The sequence below is a fragment of the Hordeum vulgare genome, chromosome 5H, assembly GCF_904849725.1.
Source record: "Hordeum vulgare subsp. vulgare chromosome 5H, MorexV3_pseudomolecules_assembly, whole genome shotgun sequence".
NCBI classification, from domain to species: domain Eukaryota; kingdom Viridiplantae; phylum Streptophyta; class Magnoliopsida; order Poales; family Poaceae; genus Hordeum; species Hordeum vulgare.
In genome coordinates this window covers 20,483,184-20,501,355 of record NC_058522.1, presented here as the reverse complement: position 1 = coordinate 20,501,355, position 18,172 = coordinate 20,483,184, and positions in this window count along the sequence as shown.

Here is an 18,172-nt window from a genome sequence, read left to right as displayed (position 1 = left end):
GCTTAGCGCAAGACCGCAAGATCTGGGGAACTAAGTGACCCAGCTTTCCCACGACCAATCAAACATTTTCCCACAAATAATGAGAAGTACCGAAGCACGGGAAAATGTATGCTAGCAGCTCTAGCGCAAGACACTCCTCTCTCCTCTCCTACAGCAATTGTACCGATGAAAGCTTCCAAGTCTCATGGATGAGGTTCATGAATATCCCCAACGTAAGGTAATTTGCAAACATTGCAAATATCCTAGAGTGACATGTGCTGGGGGATATCATAAATTTTAAACTCAACCGTAGGAGGACTCTTCCTCGGATAGAAGTGAAAGCTTTGTATGAAGATATTAGTGAGGAGGAGGTGTTGTGTACACTTATCTTCAACGAAGGCGGTAAGGCCTCCATTCTCCACCAAGTGATAAAAGTCCTCATAAATTCCAGCGGCGCGCAAGAACACGTCGCTTGGCCACTCGCACGCTCGAACTTCTGCGACTCGAGGGACCAAATACTTGGGCTTCTTCACACTCCCATCATCCTTGGGGTCACGGCTTGACGAGCCTCTCAAGAACCTCCTCATCTTTCCCTTTTCTATATTCGAAAATTTCTAAAAATTTTAGTGATTCTAAGGAAAAGTGAACAAGGCTCAACAAAACTCGTAGCAACTACTCCAACAAGTGCCTAGAGGCCATATTACGCATCAAAACTACTTGGGACCAGCTAGAATTAGCATGCAAAGCTCAAGAACAGGGTCACCAAGGTAGCAAAAATACGCGGAGTATAAGGCACTAGAGAAAAAACTAATTGGACCAATGGAGGAGTCACTTACCAAGGAGTAATTTCCCCAAAACGGTTCGAAGAATGGTGATTTGAGCAAAGAGATCGAAAATCCCACCAAGAGGAGCAAGAACACGGGTTTGAGCTGCGAAACGATTTTTTCTGGAGGTAGGAGAACTGGATGGGAGCAAGAATGAGTGGAGGGGGTGCTTGTGGGCCCCACAAGCATGGGTGGCGCAGCCAGGGGGTGCCCGCGCCCCAAGGACTTGTGGCCCACTGGTGTGGCCCCCAGACAGACTCTTTGTCCGAGAATTTTTCAAAAAATCCAGAAAAAATCATACTTGATTTTCACAGCGTTCGGAGAACTTTGATTTTCGGGGTATTTTTCTACCGGACGCTAAAACAGATAACATGGAAAACTAAACTAAATCTATCATTTTTCTTCTAAGCAACCTAAAGAGAAAGCTTGGAACAAAGGTTTGTGACTCCTCGATTCATCCATCTCATGGTCATCGAAAGAAATCCGTCAATGGGGTTGATCAAATCCCCTCGACAAAACTTTCTCGAATCGCAAAAGAAGACGAAGAATTTCCAAATAGTCACTAGGACACCTCAATGGGGATGTGAATCTCCCCAACAAGCAAATCATACTACATCTTGACACGAGGAATAGGGCATTCAAAGCTCCCAATAAGAATCGATGAAGTTTTTTTGATAGCATTGATGCAATGTACTCGATATTGTTTCTTCGGAAAGTGCACCGTGTGCTCATTACCGTTGACATGGAAAGTGACATTGCCTTTGTTGCAATCTATAACAGCCCCTGCAGTGTTTAAAAAGGGTCTTCCGAGGATGACAGCCATGGCATCGTCCTCGGGAATATCCAAGATAACAAAGTTTGTTAAGATAGTGGTGTTAGCAACCACAACAGGCACATCCTCGCAAATGCCGATAGGGAAAGCAGTTGATTTGTCGGCCATTTGCAGAGAGATTTCAGTGGGTGTCAACTTACCCAGTTCAAGTCTACGATAAAGAGAGAGAGGCATAACACTAACACCGGCTCCAAGGTCGCATAACGCAGTTCTAACGTAGTTGCCTTTAATGGAGCAAGGTATAGTGGGCACACCGGGATCACCTAGTTTCTTGGGAGTTCCACCCTTGAAAGTGTAATTAGCGAGCATGGCGGAGATCTCAAGATCAGGTATCCTCCTCTTATTAGTCACAATATCTTTCATGTACTTAGCATCGGGAGACATCTTGAGCATATCAGTCAAACGCATCTGCAGAAAGACACGTGTGATCATCTCAACGAAGCGCTCAAAATCTTCATCATCCTTTTTCTTGGATGGTTTGGGAGGAAAGGGCATATGTTTCTGAACCCATGGTTCCCTTTCTTTATCATGCTTCCTAGCAGCGAAGTCATTCTTATCGTATCTCTTATTGTTAGGCTGTGGGTTATCAAGATCAACACTAGGTTCAATCTCCACATCCTTATCATTGCTAGGTTGAGCATCTTCATGAACATCACTATTGATATTATCATTAGGCTCATGTTCATCACCAGATTGTGTTTCAACATCAGAGACAGTGGCATCGTTTGGACTCTTAGGGGTAGCAGCAACAGGGTTGCTAGCGTGCATGTTCCTATCATCTTTATTCTTCTTTCTAGGATGACTAGGTGCATCAGTGCTAACTCCTTGAGAATCTTGTTCAATTCTCTTCGGATGACCGTCAGGATACAGAGGTTCCTGGGTCATTCTACCGCGTCTTGTAATGACTCTGACGGAATTGTCATTCAACTCATTGAGCAAGTCATTCTGATCTTTAAGTACTTGTTCTACCTGAGTACTAACCATAGAGGCATGTTTACTCAGAAGTTTAAGATCATTGACGTTTCTATCCACACAAGCACTTAAATGACTAAGCATACGAGCATTCTTTCCCAATTGTCTGCTAACATAATCATTGAAACTCTGTTGTTTGGCAACGAAGTTATCAAATTCATCCATGCATAAACTAGCAGGTTTATCAAAAGGAATATCACTCTCATCAAACCTACGCAGAGAATTTACTTCTACTACCAGTATCGGGTTATCGAGACCATGGATCTCTTCGATAGGTGGTAGATTTTTGACATCTTCAGATTTAATGCCTTTCTCTCGCATAGATTTCTTGGATTCTTGCATATCTTCAGGACTGAGGAATAGAATACCTCTTTTATTCGGAGTTGGCTTAGGAGGTGGTTCGGGAATAGTCCAAGCATTCTCATTGCACAAGATGTTATACAATAGAATCTCAGCTTATTCTACAGTTCCTTCCCTAAAAACACTACCGACACAACTATCTAAGTGGTCTTTGGAAGCATCGGTAAGTCCATTATAGAAGATATCAAGTATTTTGTTCTTCTCAAGAGGGTGATCAGGCAAGGCATTCAGTAGCTGGATGAGCCTCCCCCAAGCTTGTGGGAGACTCTCTTCTTCAGCTTGAGCAAAGTTGTATATTTCCTGCAAGGCAGCTTGCTTCTTATGGGCAGGGAAATATTTTTCATAGAAGTAGTAGACCATATCCTGGGGGCTACGCACACAACCAGGAGCAAGAGAAGTGAACCAGGTCTTAGCATCATCCTTTAGCGAGAAAGGAAACAGCTTGAGCATGTAGTAGTGGCGGATCTTTTCCTCACTAGTGAATAGGGTGGTTATATCGTGCAGTTTGGTAAGATGGGCTACAACCGTTTCAAACTCGTAACCGTGAAAAGGATCAGATTCGACTAGAGTGATTAACTCAGGGTCGATAGAGAATTCATAATCCTTATCGGTCACAAAGATAGGTGAAGTGGCAAACTTTGGGTCGTATTTCATCCTAGCATTCAGTGATTTTTCTTTCCACTTGCGCAGAAGTTTCTCAACATCATAGCTATCCTTACACGCAAGAAAGTACTCAGCTATCTCTCCCTCCATAACATAGCGCGTATCACGCATAACAGGCAATTCAGGCATAGTAGCAGGTTCTACTTCAATAGTATCAGCAGTTTCAGAAGTATCATCACATCTAGCAACAACTCTAGCAATATGTGCATCAAGGAATGCATCAAGTGGCAAAGCAGTATCAGGCATAGCATCATCAGGCATAGTATCAAGCATATCATCATCAGGCATAGTATCAAGCATAGCATCATCAGGCATAGTATATAGCATAGCAACATCAGGCATAGTATCAAGCATAGCATCATGGACAGCAGAAGTAGCATCATCAAGCACAGGCAACATATCAAGATTTCTAGCAGGAGGCGAAGTCGCAAACTTACTAAACTGAAGGTGAATCAAGTGCAGAGCTAAATGGCAGTTCCTTACCTCTCCTCGTAGTGGAAGGTAGGATTTTAGTTCTTGGATCTTTCGGATTCCTCATAGTGATCAGCAAACGTCAATCCCAAGTGACTCAGAGAATATAGATGTGCCTCCCCGGCAACGGCGCCAGAAAAAGCCTTGATGTGCCACAAGCGTATGGGATCGCAACAGTTTTCGAGGGTAGAGTATTCAACCCAAATTAATTGATTCGACTCAAGGGGGAGCGAAAGAATATTCTCAAGTATTAGCAGGTGAGTTGTCAATTCAACCACACGTGAAAGATTAGTGTCTGCAAGCAAAGTATTAGTAGCAAGGTAGTATGATAGCAACGGTGCCAAGAAAAGCCTTGCTGACAGGATGTAACTGCCGCTTACCTAGACCGGCAACGGCGCCAACAAAGTCTTGCAACAAGTAACAGCGGAGTAGTAAGGAATAGTAGTAGCAGCAGCAAAGAAGTAACAAGTAACATGAATAGTGACAGCAGCAGCAAAGTGACAGCAGTAGCAACAGTAGCAGCAAAGTGGCCCAATCCCTCTTGTAGCAACGGACAAGCCTAGGCATAGTAACATAGCGAGGACTAGTAGTAAAAGACTCGTAGGCAGTGGATCGATGATGGATGAGTGTGACGGATGTGATTCATCATGTAACAGCTATAACACAGAGAAGTAAGTGACTAGCTCACGTTCATTAATCTAATGTAAGCATGTATTCTATATGTAGTCATACGTGCTTAGGGAAAAGAACTTGCATGACATCTATTGTCGATCCTTCCCGTGGCAGTGGGGTCCTAATGGAAACTACGGGATATTAAGGTTCTCCTTTTAATAAAGAACCGGACCAACGCATTAACACGCGGTGAATACATGAACTCCTCATACTATGGTCATCTCCGGGAGTGGTTTCGGCTATTGTCACTCCGGGGTTGCCGGGTCTTAACACATAGTAGGTGACTACAACTTGCAAGATAGGATCTAAAATACACATATATTGGCGATAACATAATAGGTTCAGATCTGAAATCATGGCACTCGGGCCCTAGTGACAAGTATTAAGCATAGCCAAGTAGTAGCAACATCAATCTAGAACATAGTAGATACTACGGATCAATCCCCGTCAAGAACTAATTCGATTACATGATAGATCTCATCCAACTCATCTTCGTCCAGCAAGCCTACGATGAGATTACTCACGAACGATGAAGATCATCATGGAATTGTCGATGGAGAAAGGTTGATGATGACGACGGCGACGATTTCCCCTCTCCGAAGCCCGAAACGGACTCCAGATCTGCCCTCCAGATGAAGAACAGGATGTGGCGGAGCCACCGTATCGCAAAACGCGATGAAACCTTCTCTCTGATTTTTTTTCCAGGCGAAACGGAAGATATAGAGCTGAGATTGGGGGCGGTGGTGCCACGTGGGCCCCACAAGCCTACACGGCGCGGCCAGGGGGGTTGCCGCGGCCTGTGGGCTTGTGGCCCACTGGCACGCCCCCTCGGGTGGATCTTTGCGTAGGTTTTTTTCTTTTATTCCAGAAAAAATCTCCGTAAATTTTCAGGACGTTCCGAGAACTTCTATTTCTGCACAAAAACAACACCATGACAATTCTGCTGAAAACAACGTCAGTCCGGGTTAGTTCCATTCAAATCATGCAAATTAGAGTCCAAAGCAAGGGCAAAAGAGCTCGGAAAAGTAGACAAGACGGAGACATATCAGCAATCAAGACAAACCATTATAAACTCCTAGCTAATTAAGCATGGCCTAAGCAACTATGATCTCTAAGTTGTCATTGCAAACATGTTTCTCTCACAACAAAGCTGAACTAGGAACACTGAGCTAGTCATATTTACAAAAACAAAATAGATCGAGTTCATACTAGCTTTTCCACGCTCAGTCACTTCATCATATATCGTCATTATTTCCTTTCACTCGCACGACCGAATGATGTGAACAATAATAAGCGTGCTCATGCATTGGACTAAAGCTGGAATCTGCAGGCAAACACAAAGGAGAAGACAAAGTAATATGGCTCTTTGAAAGCTAAACAGGTATGCATGCAAGAGCCACTAAACATTGTAACCAATATCTTCTACCTTGACCCAAAGAAAAGGAAAACTATCTACACGGGAAAGCTCCCAACAAGCAGAAGAAGAAAAAGAAAATCTTTTTGGTTTTTCTCAAACTAGACAGACACACAAAAAGAAAACGAGAAAAAGAAAATAAACTAGCATGGATGATACAATGGCAAAGTGTGAACACCGGCTAACAAAGTGAAAGCATAAGCAAGAATGTAAAGTCGGTGAGAACACGTACTCCCCCAAGCTTAGGCTTTTGGCCTAAGTTGGTCTACTCCCAAGGATGGTCCTGGCGAAACCCAAAATCATAATGGGGGTTATACGGGAGCGCTGCAGCCACTGCCTGAATAGCTGCCTCACGTAGACGAGCAGCCTTTGCCTCCCTCTCATACTCCTCTGCCTCTCCTCTGGTTATGTAATATCTCCGTTTTACCTGAAAGTCAAAGAAGGCAGGAGCAGGAAGGGTAATATGAAAAACACGCTACCGGTTAAATATCAAACGGTATAGGAGGGATTCGTCATCCCTCTCAAGGAACTGGTAGCGTGTCAAAGTGACGCGGTCAAGGAAAGCTGTATGGAGCGGGGGGATCTCCTTCGCGGATGGGTACTCCAAGAAAATTTGCTATGCGAGTGGCATAGATCCCACCAAAGAAATCCCCTTCATTAGCATTCTTATTCAGCCTCCTTGCTATTATAGCTCCCATGTTGAAGCTTTTGTCACCCATCACTGCGCTCTTAAGGATACTAAGGTCGGGTGCGCAAAGGTGACAATGCTCAATCTTGCCATTAATGCATCTGCCTATGAAGAGGGCAAAGTAATGCAAGGCAGGAAAATGAATACTCCCCATGGTAGCTTGCGTAATGTCTCTAGTTTCCCCAATAGTAATACCAGAGCAAAAATCTCTAACTGAAGATTTAGGAGGATCATTGAGGCTACCCCAAGTAGGTATATTGCAAATTCTATTGAAATCCTCTAAATCCATGGTATACGATTTATCATAGAGATCAAACAGTACTGATGTCTCACGGCCAGCTGAAAATTTGAATCTACGAACAAAACAGGCAGTGAGAGCAACATATTGTTCACATTTATCGAAGATGAATTCTTCGAGTCCGACGTTGTGAAAAAGTGCATCAAACTCATCTTTGAAACCTGCCTCAATCATAAATTCATGAGAAGGCCATTCACATGGTTGTACCTGCGCGTCCCTAGGTTGGTAAGGATCAGGCTCCCGAATCGCAAGACGGGGACCTCTCTTGCTTGACGAACCACCATGAAAGTTTCTCCTGAACATCTTCCTTTTCTGAAATTTTCAGTGACCCAAAGGAAAAGTGAACGAGGCTCAACTAAACTAGTAGCAACTACTCCCACAAGTGCCTAGAGGCCATATTGCGCATCAAAACTACTTGGGACCAGCTAAAATCAGCATGCAAAGCTCAAGAACATGGTCACTGGTATGTCTCAAACGTATCTATAATTTTTGATGGTTTCACGTTGTTATCTTGGCATCTTTAGATGTTTTATGTACCTTTTATATCTTTTTTGGGACTAACTTATTAATTCACTGCCAAGTGCCAGTTCCTGTTTTTTGTGTGTTTTTGACTCTTTTCAGATCTGATTTTGCAACGGAGTCCAAACGGAATAAAAACCCCGAAATGATTTTTTCCCGAACGGAAGAAGATCAGGGGGCCTGTGGGCCAAGCCAGGTGGGCTCCAGGGAGCCCACAAGCTCCCACTCCACCACCAGGGGGAGGCGGCGGTGTCACGGCTTGTGGCCTCCCTGGCCGCCCACTGACCTAGATCCTTGGCCTATATATTCCCAAAGATTCAGCAAAAAATCAGGGGAGCCTCGAAAATACTTTTCCGCCGCCGCAAGCTTCCGTTTCCGCGATATCTCATCTAGAGACCCTTCCCGGCGCCCTGCCGGAGGAGACTTTGGAGTTGGAGGGCTTCTTCTTCATCATCATCGCCCCTCCAATGACTCGTGAGTAGTTCACTTTAGACCTACGAGTCCGTAGTTAGTAGCTAGATGGCTTCTTCTCTCTCTTGGATCTTCAATACAAAGTTCTCCATGATCTTCATGGAGATCTATCCGATGTAATCTTCTTTGGCGGTGTGTTTGTCGAGATCCGATGAATTGGGGATTTGTGATCAGATTATCTATGATATATATTTGAGTCTTTGCTGATTTCTTATATGCATGATTTGATATCCTTGTAAGTCTCTCCGGGTCTTGGGTTTTGTTTGGCCAACTAGATCTATGATTCTTGCAATGGGAGAAGTGCTTGGTTTTGGGTTCTACCATGTGGTGACCTTCCCAGTGAGAGTAGGGGCAGCAAGGCACACATTAAGTAGTTGCCATCAAGGGTAAAAAGATGGGGTTTTCATCATTGGTTTGAGATTATCCCTCTACATCATGTCATCTTGCTTAAGGCGTTACTCTGTTCTTATGGACTTAATACACTAGATGCATGCTGGATAGCGGTCGACGTGTGGAGTAATAGTAGTAGATGCAGAAATTATTGATCTACTTGTTTTGGACGTGATGCCTATAGATATAATCATTGCCATAGATATCGTCATGACTTTGCGCGGTTCTATCAATTGCTCGACAGTAATTTGTTCACCCACCGTCTACTTGCTTTCATGAGAGAAGCCACTAGTAAACACTACGGCCCCCGGGTCTATTCAGATCCATCGTTTACACCTCCGCTTTTACTTTGCTTTGTTACTTTGTTGCTTTCAGTTCTCACTTGGCAAACAATCTATAAGGGATTGACAACCCCTTCATTGCGTTGGGAGCAAGCTTTTTGTGTTTGTGCAGGCTCTTGTGATACTCCTTCACTGGATCGATACCTTGGTTCTCAAACTGAGGGAAATACTTACCACCGCTACGCTACATCACCCTTTCCGCTTCGAGGGAACACCAACGCAAGGCTCCAAGGCCACGGGGGAAATCCTTTGCATACTTGCCTAGGAAGTCCCTTAAGGCGTAGCCGCAGCAGAAGGATCAAGTCAAGTATTCTCCCGTCAACGTGCCTATTTCTGGCGCCATTGGAAGGTCTTTTGTTGCAGTAGCAGTCACCAAGGCAGCAAAAATACGCGGAGTATAAGGCACTAGAGGAAAAACTAATTGGACCAATGGAGGAGTCACTTACCAAGGAGTAATTTCCCCAAAACAGTTCGGAGAATGGTGATTTGAGCAAACAGATCGAAAATCCCAGCAAGAGGAGCAAGAACACGGGTTTGAGCTGCGAAATGATTTTTTCTGGAGGTAGGAGAACCAGATGAGAGCAAGAATGAGTGGAGGGGTGCCTGTGGGCCCCACAAGCCTGGGTGGCGCAGCCAGGGGGATGCCCTCGCCCCAAGGGCTTGTGGCCCACTAGTGCAACCCCCACACAAGCTCTTTGTCTCAGAATTTTTCAAAAATTCGAGAAAAAATCATACTTGATTTTCACGACGTTCGGAGAACTTTTATTTTCGGGGTATTTTTCTACCGGATGCTAAAACAGAAAACAGGGAAAACTAAACTAAACCTATCATTTTTCTTCTAAGCAACCTAAAGTGAAAGCTTGGAACAGAGGTTTGTGACTCCTCGATTCATCCATCTCATGGTCATCAAAAGAAATCCGTCAATGGGGTTGATCAAATCCCCTCGACAAAACTTCTCGAATCGAAAAAGAGAACAGAGAATTTTCGAACAGTCACTAGGTTACCTCAATGGGGATGTGTATTTACCCAACAACCAAATCATACTTCATCTTGACACGAGGAATAGGGCATTCAAAGCTCCCAATAAGAATCGATGAAGTTTTTTCGATAGCATTGATGCAATGTACTCAATATTGTTTCTTCGGAAAGTGCACCGTGTGCTCATTACCGTTGACATAGAAAGTGACATTGCCTTTGTTGCTATCTATAACAGCCCCTGCAGTGTTTAAAAAGGGTCTTCCGAGGATGACAGCCATGGCATCGTCCTCGGGAATATCCAAGATAACAAAGTATGTTAAGATAGTGACGTTGGCAACCACAACAGGCACATCCTCGCAGATGCCGATAGGGACAGTAGTTGATTTGTCGGCCATTTGCAGAGATATTTCAGTGGGTGTCAACTTATCCAGTTCAAGCCAACGATAAAGAGAGACACGCATAACACTAACACCAGCTCCAAGGTCGCATAAAGCAGTTCTAACGCAGTTGCCTTTAATGGAGCAAGGTATAGGGGGCACGCCGGGATCACCTAGTTTCTTAGGAGTTCCGCCCTTGAAGGTATAATTAGCGAGCAAGGTGGAAATCTCAACCTCAAGTATCCTCCTCTTATTAGTCACAGCATCCTTCATGTACTTAGCATACGGAGACATTTTGAGCATATCTGTTAGACGCATTTGTAGAAAGACAGGTCTGATCATCTCAACGAACCGCTCAAAATCCTCATCGTCCTTTTTCTTGGATGATTTGGGAGGAAAGAGCATGGGTTTCTGAACCCATGGTTCCCTTTCTTTACCATGCTTCCTAGTAGTGGAGTCATTCTTACGTATCTTCTATTCTTAGGCTGTGGGTTATCAAGATCAGGTTCAATCTCCACATCCTTTTCATTGCTAGGTTGAGCATCATTGTGAACATCACTATTGATATTATCATTAGGCTCATGTTCATCACCAGATTGTGTTCCAGCATCAGAGACACACGCATCGTTTGGACTCTCAGGTGTAGCAGCAATAGGGTTGCTAGCGTGCAGGTTCCTATCATCTTTCTTCTTCTTTCTAGGATGACTAGGTGCATCAGTGCTAACTCCTTGAGGATCTTGTTCAATTCTCTTCGGATGACCCTGAGGATACAAAGGTTCCTGGGTCACTCTACCACCTCTAGTGACGACTCTGACAGAATTATCATTCAACTCATTGAGCAAGTCATTCTGAGCTTTAAGTACTTGTTCTACCTAAGTGGTAACCATAGAGGCATGCTTACTCAGAAGCTTAAGATCATTGACGTTTCTATCCACACAAGCACTTAAATGACTAAGCATACGAGCATTCTTTTCCAATTGTCTGCTAACATAATCATTGAAACTCTGTTGTTTGGCAATGAAGTTATCAAATTCATCCATGCATAACCTAGCAGGTTTATCAAAAGGAATATCACTCTCATCAAACCTACGCAGAGAATTTACTTCTACAACCTGTATCGGGTTATCGAGACCATGGATCTCTTCGATAGGTTGTAGATTTTTGACATCTTCATATTTAATGCCTTTCTCTCGCATAGATTTCTTGGCTTCTTGCATATCTTCAGGACTGAGGAATAGAATACCTCTTTTCTTCGGAGTTGGCTTAGGAGGTGGTTCAGGAATAGTCCAAGCATTCATTGCACAAGATGTTATTCAATAGAATCTCAGCTTGTTCTATGGTTCGTTCCCTAAAAACACTACCGGCACAACTATCTAGGTGGTCTTTGGAAGCATCGGTAAGTCCATTATAGAAGATATCAAGTATTTCATTCTTCTCAAGAGGGTGATCAGGCAAAGGATTCAGTAGCTGGATGAGCCTCCCCCAAGCTTGTGGGGGACTCTCTTCTTCAGCTTGAGCAAAGTTGTATATTTCCTGCAAGGGAGCTTGCTTCTTATGGGCAGGGAAATATTTTTCAGAGAAGTAGTAGACTATATCCTGGGGGCTACGCACACACCTAGGAGCAAGAGAAGTGAACCAGGTCTTAGCATCATCCTTTAGCGAGAAAGGAAACAGCTTGAGGATATAGTGGTGGCGGATCTTTTCCTCACTAGTGAATAGGGTGGCTATATCATGCAGTTTGGTAAGATGGGCTACAACCGTTTCACACTCATAACCGTGAAAAGGATCAGATTCGACCAGAGTGATTAACTCAGGGTCGACAGAGAATTCATAATCCTTATCGGTCACAAAGATAGGCGAAGTAGCAATCTTCGAGTCGTATTTCATCCTAGCGTTCATAGATTTTTCTTTCCACTTGCGTAGTAATTTCTCAACATCGTAGCTATCCTTACACGTAAGAAAATCCTCATCTATCTCTCCCTCCATAACATAACATGTATCAGGCATATCAGGCAATTCAGACATAGGAGAGCTAGTTCTAGCAGGCAGAATAGGAGGTTCTACTTCAATAGTATCAGCAGTTTCAGAATTATCATCACATCTAGCAGCAATTCTAGCAAGTTGTGCATCAAGGAATGCACCTAGTGGGAAAGCAGTATCAAGCATAGCATCATCAGGCATAGTATCAAGCATAGCATCATCAGGCATAGTATCAAGCATAGCATCATCATAAGCATCATGGGCAGCAGAAGTAGCATCATCAAGCAAAGGCGACATATCAAGATTTCTAGCAGGAGGTGGTGTCGCAAACTTAGTCATAACTGAAGGTGAATCAAGTGCAAAGCTAGATGGCAGTTCCTTACCTGTCCTCGTAGTGGAGGGCAAGATTTCAGTTCTTGGATCTTTCGGATTCCTCATAGTGATCAGCAGACGTAAATCCCAAGTGACTCAGAGAATATAGATGTGCTTCCCCGACAACGGCGCCAGAAAAAGGTCTTGATAACCCACAAGTGTAGGGGATCGCAACAGTTTTCGAGGGTAGAGTATTCAACCGAAATTTCTTGATTCGACACAAGGGGAAGCGAAAGAATATTATCAAGTATTAACAGCTGAGTTTGTCAGATTCAACCAGACCTGAAAGATTAGTGTCTGCAGGCAAAGTATCAGTAGCAAAGTGGTATGATAGCAACGGTGTCAGAAAAAGATCTGTTGACGGCAGACTATTCCTAACTGTTGTATCAATCGTGCCAGTAAATAGCACGTTGACGGGGGACTATTCTTCCCTAGCAACGGCTCCAGAAAAGTCTTGCAACAAGTAACAGCAAAGTAGCAAGTAACAGCAGTAGTGACAGCAGTAGCAAGTAACAGCAGTAGTGACAACAGTAGCAAGGAACAGCAGTAGTGACAGCAGCAGCAGAGTATCAGCAGTAGCAATAGTAGTAGAGACAAAGTAACGTAGCAAGGACCAGTAGTAAAAGACTCGTAGGCAATGGATCGGTGATGGATGAGTATGACGAATGTGATTCATCATGTAACAGCTATAACACGGAGAGATAAGTAACTAACTCCCGTTCGTCAATCTAATGTAGGCATGTATTCTGTATGTAGTCATACATGCTTAGGGAAAAGAACTTGCATGACATCTATTGTCCATCCCTCCCGTGGCAGCGGGGTCCTAATGGAAACTACGGGATATTAAGGTTCTCCTTTTAATAAAGAACCAGACCAACGCATTAACACTTGGTGAATACATGAACTCCTCGTACTATGGTCATCTCCGGGAGTAGTTCCGGCTATTGTTACTCCGGGGTTGCCGGGTCATAACACATAGTAGGTGACTACAACTTGCAAGATAGGATCTAAAACACACATATATTGGCGACAACATAATAGGTTCAGATCTGAAATCATGGCACTCGGGCCCTAGTGACAAGCATTAAGCATCGCAAAGTAGTAGCAACATCAATCTCAGAACATAGTGGATACTAGGGATCAATCCCCGTCAAAACTAACTTGATTACATGATAGATCTCATCCAACTCATGACCGTCGAGCAAGCCTGCGATGAGATTACTCACGAACGATGAAGAGCATCATGGAATTGGCGATGGAGGAAGGTTGATGATGACGATTGATGTCTACTACGCAACCTTCTCCTTGTAGACGTTGTTGGGCCTCCAAGTGCAGAGGGTTGTAGGACAATAGCAATTTTCCCTCAAGTCGGTGACCTAAGGTTTATCAATCCGCAGGAGGCATAGGATGAAGATGGTCTCTCTCAAGTAACCCTGCAACCAAATAACAAAGAGTCTCTTGTGTCCCCAACACACCTAATACAATGGTAAGTTGTATAGGTGCACTAGTTCGGCGAAGAGATGGTGATACAAGTGCAATATGGATGGTAGGTATAGGTTTTTGTAATCTGAAATTACAAAAACAGCAAGGTAACAAATGGTAAAAGTGAGCACGAACGGTATTGCAATGCGTGGAAACAAGGCCTAGGGTTCATACTTTCACTAGTGAAGTTCTCTCAACAATGATAACATAATTGGATCATATAACTAGCCCTCAACATGCAACAAAGAGTCACTCCAAAGTCACTAATAGCGGAGAACAAACGAAGAGATTATTGTCGGGTACGAAACCACCACAAAGTTATTCTTTCTAATTGATCTATTCAAGAGTCCGTAGTAAAATAACACGAAGCTATTCTTTCCGTTCGATCCATCATAGAGTTTGTACTACAATAAGACCTTAAGATACATATCAACCAAGACCCTAATGTCACCTAGATACTCCATTGTCACCTCAAGTATCTGTGGGCATGATTATAATATATGCATCACATAATCTCAGAATCATCTATTCAACCAACACATAGAACTTCAAAGAGTGCCCCAAAGTTTCTACCAGAGAGTCAAAATGTGTGCCAACCCCTGTGCATAGGTTCCCAATGTCACGAACCCGCAAGTTGATCACCAAAACATACATCGAGTACTCACATGAATCCACGTGTGCCAACCCATATGCATAGGTTCCCGATGTCACAAACCTGCAAGTTGATCACAGCAGATAGACACGTGCAAGACATACATCAAGTGTTCTCAAAGACTAAATCCGATAAGATAACTCCAAAGGGGAAACTCAATTCATTACAAGAGGGAGAGGGGAAAGAACATAATAAGATCCAACTATAGTAGCAAAGACCATGGTACATCGAGATCAAGACATCTCAAGAACACGAGAGAGAGAGATCAAACACATAGCTACTGGTACATACCCTGAGCCCCGAGGGAGAACTACTCCCTCCTCGTCATGGAGATCGCCGGGATGATGAAGATGGCCATCGGAGATGGATTCCCCCTCCGGCAGGGTGCCAGAACGGGCTCCAGATTGGTTTTTGGTGGCTACAGAGGCTTGCGGCGGCGGAACTCCCTATCTAGGTTTCTTTTTGGGGGTTTCTGAATTTATAGGAATTTATGGCGGTGGAATTACGTCGGTTGGGCCCACAAGGAGGTCACAAGCCTGTTCGCCACCACCTAGGGGGGTGGCGGCGTCAGGGCTTGTGACTCCCTCGTGGCTCTTCTGGCCTTCTTTCAAAGCTTCGGGGGTCCCTTTTGGTCCAAAAAAATCATCGTAATGTTTCATTCCATTTGGACTCCGTCTGAAAATGGGCCAAAAACACGGAAAAAACAGAAACTGGCACTTGGCACTGAGTTAATAGGTTAGTCCCAAAAAAGATATAAAATAGCATATTCATACATATAAAACATCCAAAGTTGACAAGATAATAGCATCGAACCATCAAAAATTATAGATACGTTAGAGACGTATCAAGCATCCCCAAGCTTAACTCCTGCTCGTCCTCGAGTAGGGAAGTGATAAAGAATGAATTTTTGATGTTGCATGCTACCTAGCATAATTGTCCTTTGTAACTTCTCTCACGTGACATGAATGTTCAGATCCGTTAGATTCAAAACAATAGTTTGCTATTGACGTGGAAACAATAATAATTCATGCAAATTAGCAAGGTAATCATGAACTTTCAAAATAACAAGGCCAAAAGAAAGTTATCCCTACAAAAGCATATAGTCTGGCTATGCTCTATCATCCTTGCACAATGAATTTAAATCATGCACAACCTCGGTATTGGCCAAGTAATTGTTTTCACACCTTTACTTTCTCAAACTTTTTCAACTCTCATGCAATACATGAGCGTGAGCCATGGTTTTAGCCTATAAGTGGTGTGGAGTGTGGTGGAGGTTGCAAGACAAAAAAGGAGAAGATGGTCACATTAACTAGGCATATCAATGAGCTATGGAGATGCTCATCAATAGATATCAACGTGAATGACTAGGGATTGCCATACAAATGATGCACTAGAGCTAGGAGTATGTGAAAGCTCTTAAAGAAAACTAGTGGGTGTGCATCCAACTTGCTTGCTCACGAAGACCTAAGGCAATTTTGAGGAAGCCCATCATTGGAATATACAAGCCAAGTTATATAATGAAAATTTCCCACTAGCTATATGGTGGTGACAAAACGAGAGAATCTCAATCATGAAGATCATGGTGCTTAATATGAAGCAGAAGTGTGGAAAGGAGATAGTAGCATTGTCCCTTCTCTCTTTTTCTCTCATTTTTTGGTGGGCTCTTTGGCCTCTTTTTTTTGTGGGCATCTTTGGCCTTTTTGTAAATGGGCTTCGCTGGCCTCTTTTATTTCCTCACATGGGACAATGCTCCATCAATGATGATCATCACACTTACAACTCAAAACTTAGAGCAATGATGACTCTATATGGAATGCCTTCGGTAGTGTACCGTGACAATGATCTAGCATGGCATAGACATTAATGGAAACATCATGCTAGCTATCTTACGATCATGCAATGGCAATGTAGACGTGGTGGCACATGTCATGGTGGTAGTTGCATGGCAATATATCTCGGAATGACTTTGAAAAAGCCATAGTAGGTAGGTATGGTGGCTGTTTTGAGGGAGGCTAATGGTGGGTTTTGTGCACCGACGAAAGTTGCACGACACTAAGAAGATAGTGATGGTGGAAGGTGAAAGTGCATCTAAACCATGGACTCAACATTAGTCATGACGAACTCATATACTTGTTGCAAAAGTTTTATTAGTAATCGAAACTAAGCATTCAACGCATATTCCTAGGGGAAGGGTTGGTAGGTATAAACCATCGCACGATCCCGACCGCCACGCAAAGGATGACAATCAAAAGACTAATCATGCTCAGATTTCATCACATAGCGGTTCACCATACGTGCATGCTACGGGAATCACTAACTTCAACACAAGTATTTCTAGATCCACAACACCTTACTAGCATGACTTCAATATTACCAAAACCACAACTCAAAACTAATTGAGATGAATCAAACTTCTCTAACTATTCAATGCACATGAAGGTGGAAGTTTTCGTATCGCTTTGGATAACTACCCCTTTTGAGACTACTTTCAAAGCATAGATCAACTACCAAGCCACGCACCGCTACGCTCTAAAAGATATAAGTGAAGCACATAGAGCAAAAGTATCTAGCTCAAAAGATATAAGTGAAGCACATGTGAGCTGAATTGTCTACCAAAGGATATAAGTGAAGCTCGACAAAATCACGGTGAGTGCATGTCTCTCTCTCTAGGTGTGCAGCAAGGATGATTGTGACACAACAAAAAATAAAAGACTCCTACGATACAATACGCTCCAAGCAAAACACATAACATGTGGTGAATAAAAATATAGCCCCAAGTAACGTTACCAATGGATTGAAGATGAGAGAGAGGATGCCTTCCCGGGGAATCCCCAAGCTTAGGCTTTTATGGCATCCTTGAATCTCTTGGGGTGCCTTGGGCATCCCCAATCTTGAGATCTTGCCACTCTTTATCTCTTTGTCCATAAGAACTTCACCCAAAACTTGAAAACTTCACAACACAAAACTTAAACAGAAACTTGTGATAACATTAGTATGAGAAAGCAAACCACCACTTCCTTAGGTACTGTAGCAAACTTAAATTCTACTTATTCTGATGTTGGATTACTGTATTTTCAATCTTCCATGGCTAATACCCCCCGATACTATCCATAGTTTCATCAAAATAAGCAACCAACACAACAAAAACAGAATTTGTTAACAGCAGACCAGCGTGTAGCAATCTGTATATTTCGTATACCTCTGGTACTTCAAAAATTCTGAAAAATTAAGACAGTCTGAAGAATTGGCGTAGCAATCAAAAGAAAAAAAGAATCAACTCAAAAGCTCTTGCAGAAATAAAATGAAAATTCTTTTTGTGAGCAGAAAGTTTCTGTCTTTTCCAGCATGACCAAACGATCATCCCCAAGACTAATCATAACAGTTTTGCTTGGCACAAACGCAAAAAGAAACACAAAAAACACAATCATAACAGAATT